At 34.0% G+C, this 4,992-nt stretch overlaps 1 non-coding gene across 1 annotated transcript; it reads right to left on the bottom strand.

Moving 5' to 3' along the window:
* Positions 1–2,020: 2,020 nt before the first annotated feature.
* On the bottom strand, positions 2,021–2,139 carry LOC111732593. Its single transcript, XR_002777628.1, has one exon. It is a non-coding gene; the product is annotated as a 5S ribosomal RNA (ribosomal RNA).
* Positions 2,140–4,992: the final 2,853 nt, after the last annotated feature.

Here is a 4,992-nt window from a genome sequence, read left to right as displayed (position 1 = left end):
AACGAGGTTTCTGAAGTGTTGCCATGCAGTATCCTTTCATACCCAATCTATTCCATTCAGTGCTGGAGGTCAGATGTAGAGATGCTACAGGTAAAATAGTATTTACATTCTATAAGCAGAAAGATTCGTGAATCACTATTCTGTTTAAATGTCTGTTGCTTTTACTCTTGGAGTAAAGAAGACCTTTCTAAATATGTCAGAAAACCCCAAAGCCATCAAAGAAAAGATCGATACATTTGACTACACAATAATAAAGAATTTCTTTTCTGACAGTTGCCAGAGGGAAGAGGGTGGGGAATGAGTGGAAAAGGTAAAGGGAAATAAGAGGTACAAACTTCTAGTTATAAAATAAGCCACAAGGATGTAGTGTACAGTATGGGGAATATAGTCAATAATATTGTAATAACTTTGCATGGTGACAGATGGTTACTAGACTTAGCGTGGTGATTATATCGTAAGATATATAAATGTCAAATCATTATGTTGTACATCTAAAACTAATATAATATTGTATTCTAACTATACTTTAATAATTTTTTTTAGTTTTTTTGCATGGCAAAAATCGCCTAAACAAAGTAAAAAAGACAAAGGAACTGAGAGGAAGGGGATTAACATCAGGTAAAGAGCAAGTTTCCCTAAATAAATAGCTTTTACAAATTTATAGAAAAAAGACCAAGACGGCTTATAGAAAAGGAGGTGAAGAAGATGAACAAGCTGTTCACGGAAGATCAAATACAAATGGATATTGACATCTAAAAAGATGTCATTAATAAAAGAAATGTAAATGACAAAGTTTAATGACACATTTCATTGGCAAATGTATGGGGAAATAAGCACTCTCATGCATTGCTGGTAGAAATATAAATTTTCTTTGTATAAAAATATGCATGCCTAAAATAAAGAAAAGAAAAGGAAATATGTATGCCTTTTGACTAAACAGTTCCACTTCTAGGAATTTATTCTGCGGATAACAGCAAAATATTAGCAATAACCAAAATATTGATCAGTAGGTGACTGGTTAAATAAATGATGTTAAATCTATACAAAATACTATGCAGCTATAAAAATAATAAGAAAGTACTTTACATTGGGTGGTAATCACACAATAGAATATATAGATGTCAAATTATAATGTACACCTGAAAATTATATAATTGTATTAACCTGCTACCCCAACAAACTTAATTTAAAAAAAAGAAAGTGCTTTACATATTAGGGATAGGAAAAATGGTAGAATTTTTCATGTATATCTTTTTGTAAATTTTGAATTTGTACCATGTGATGCATTACTTATACAAAACTAAATTTAATTTTTTAAAAATATGTGTTTATTTCTTATTTTTCAATGATAGATACTTCAAGGTTTGTTTTATTTTCATTCCTTATACCTATGCTATACATTTCTTTCTATTCAGTAGTTAACAAAATCTATTAAAAATAAATGTTTATTTTGAAGGGTAAGGATTTGTTAATTTAGGGAAGACTAGGCTATTGGTCATTATTGTTAGCACATAAAAATTGAGTCTTGGGTTTTGCAATGAAAATCAAGGTTTGTGAAAATATAAACATATTTTAATTTAGTCACAGGCTCTGATGGTGATGAATATAGGCAAAACCTTTCACTTATAATGAATCATTAATTTTGACAATAGAAGTGTAAATAGGACCATAAATAGAATTTCCAATTATTCGCCTATGCCAAATATACCAGATAGGGTTTAGTCATGACACATATTTATAACGAGTGATATTTCTTCCTTATTTTCAGCACCCTGTTCTGAGCAGCTTAGTATTGATCATGAGAAAATGAAGGATTCTGCCTCTTCCCAGGTCTGTTTGTTTTGCTTTGTTATCCTTCCAGACAAATGTCCAAGAAGTTGGGATCATTAATGGTTATTTCATACACTAACCAAATGGGAAAAATTCTTTTTTTTTTTTTTTTTAGGTGAGGCAACCCTTGGTTGACCTCACAGATTGCAAGGAACTTGTCATCTTACAAAACTTCATTTTTTATTTTTTACACCTACAGCACCTGATCTTCTTAGGTGGTCACCCATCCAAGTACTAACCAGGCCCAACCCTGCTTAGCTTCTGAGATCAGATGGGATCACGCTTGTTCAGGGTAGCATGGCCGTAGATGGAAAAAATTCTTATTTTCTTTTTTTAATGGAATCATTTTTCTTTATTTGACTTTTAAATAGATAATATATCCATACATTTGTTTCCTCAGGCTGCTATAACAAAATACCCTAGACTAATTCTTTACTTTCTGAATGTATTATTTCTAAGGATGATTTGGTTTGAAACACATTCATATGCATATAAAATTAACTGTTATAATAGAAGTTAATTTTACCTACACTAACTATAAGGTCTGAACTTCCTCAAGGTCCAATGTAAGTCTCCAGTAACCAAATAATATACTATATGATTTTAAAATTCTTGGACTAGACAATGTTTTCCAGTGACACTAATGATAACACTCTATTGTAAGTGTTATTGACTGTTTACTGGTTTGTCACCCTCAGTAGCTGTGAGCTCTATGAGAGTAGGGATAGTGCATTTTTGTATCCTTTCAGCTTTGTCCTCTGGCTGCCCATAATCGTTGTCATAGAATAGACATTTGGTCGGTTGTCACATGAATAAATAGGTACCTCCTCACTGCTGTTTTCTGCCACACTTTTAAAAAAGCAAGAATAGAGACTTTATTATGTAGGTTTTTGGGTAGAAGTAATAGGCAGAGGGCAAGTAGGACTCCCCAGTAGTGCTTTACTATCCTCATGAGCCACTGACCAACTATACCCTAAGTTGTATGGTTGACAACTACTGGCACTCAGAAAGAATCAAGTATAAGAATCCAAAAGAATAAATAAGCACTAAGTGTGAACCACTGCACTTGGCTTCCACACTAATCTGTGCTTTGTTAACTTTGTTTTGGTCTTTGATGCTTGATTCATTTACTAACATGAATAAAGCAGATCCAGACAACATCCAGAACAAAAGCTTATAATTCAGATGAATTCATTTATGCGTTAAACTTCTGCTCATTAGTTTAATAGAAATTAAATGCTTAAAATTCATTTGAGTACATGTTCCTAACTAGATTTATTGCTTTTATTAATTTTTGTCTCTAAGCCTCTTGATACTCTGTAAGCCAGGAGCTGGCGAACTATGACCCATACATGGACTGGTCACCTGTTTTTGTAAATAAAGTTTTATAGGAACACAGACATATTCATTTGTTTATATCTGTGGCAGCTTTCATGGCAGTGTTGAGTAATTGTGATAGAAACTTTGTGGCCCACAAGCCTAAAATATTTACTATCTGTCCTTAATAGAAAAACTTCGTTGACTCCTGCTATTTCCACATGATCATATGACAAAGGATCTAAAAGAGGGTACTCAACAAAAAACTGAACTCTATTTAACTGAAATATTTAACTAAACTCTAATATGTGCAAGACAGTAGGAATTAAAAGATGACAAAGACCCTGCATAGTATTTGTACCAGACACACTTTCAGTACCAAGAAAAGTACATATTCTCATTCCAGATGACCAGGTAAACAATGCTGCATTTGAAATCTAAATGTTACAGCAAAAAACCACCAGACATAGGATGAGATCTGAGGCAGACTAATCTGCTCTACCTTTCACAGAAGCAATGATATATTTTATAGAAACTTGGATAATGTCATTCATTCCAGCTGAGAAATACATCAACCAACCAATGTACTGGGAAGCACCTTTTACTGAAAGTAGGAAAACTCTTAACCCCACAACTAATAATAATAGTAGCTAATACATATAGCATTTATTAAATGCCAGGTACATATATTAAATTGTCTAATGCTCATATACACTCTATGAGTTAGGGGCTATCATTCATTATCTCCAATTTACACATGAGGAAACTGAGGTACAGAGAAGTGAAACAACCTGCACAAACCATACAGCTAGTAAGCGGGAATAGGGATTTGAACCTGTGTAATTTGGCTTTGGAGTCTGGGCACTTAACCATTCACACTGCCCTAATCAGAATCTATGACTTTGGACAACTCACTCGACCTCCCTGAACCCAGTTTCTTTATCTATAAAATGAATGTGTTGGTCTTGATCTCTCAGGTTCTATAGCTATAATGTTCCAGGATACTTGGTTTTAATAGACATTTACATATACCTAACATTGTGGGAATTAGAAAAAATATATTAAGCACATTATTAATTCATTCAACAAATAATTAATGAGTATCTGCTATGTACAAAACTGTGTTCCAGGCACTTGAGATACAGCAGAGAACAAAACAGATGGAAATGCCTGCCCTCTTAGGGCTTGCATTTTGGGGGGATACAATAATAAAAATGACAAACATTTGTAGAGCAATTACAATTTATCATACACTGTGCTATGTAATTGACATGGGTTGTCTCTTTTAATCTTCACGCAGTGTTGTGCAGATGCCCTGTTGTACAGATGAGAAAACTGAGACTTGGAGAAGTTAGGTACTTGTCAAAGGTCACAGCTAATAAGTGGCATAGCCTGTATCTGTTTGCAGAGTTCATGTGCTAACTCATGTTACAGTACTTTCCTTATAAGGACTTTATAACTGATTAACTGGCTAACATACAGTTATAGCGAACTGGCTTAAAAATAATCTCTTGGTATTTTAACAATTTTCATACAGTAAAGCATGAATAATGGTAGGAGCCTAATCTGCAAATTCACATGAGAAACTCTGAGCTGACAGGCCAGAACATAAAGATTCCTATCTATATGATGACCTCTGGGCCTCTTGAGAGGAATCACAAAGGGATTTAGAGATTGACAGTCTCCCATACTAGAATTAAAAGTCTGGGATAAAGTAGGAAGGCAGAGAGTGACCCAACCTTTGGCTGCGGAGTGGGTGCGTGGTTCAGGATGACAGAACTCACTCTAAGGAAGAAGACAGCAAAGAGAATGAAAGAAAGAGAGAGGAGAGAGGAGAGAGAGGGA

This window comes from Pteropus vampyrus, unplaced genomic scaffold (genome assembly GCF_000151845.1).
Source record: "Pteropus vampyrus isolate Shadow unplaced genomic scaffold, Pvam_2.0 Scaffold472, whole genome shotgun sequence".
In the NCBI taxonomy this organism is placed as follows: domain Eukaryota; kingdom Metazoa; phylum Chordata; class Mammalia; order Chiroptera; family Pteropodidae; genus Pteropus; species Pteropus vampyrus.
Note: the sequence above shows the minus strand (reverse complement) of the source record. Positions and strands in the feature narration are given on the sequence as shown.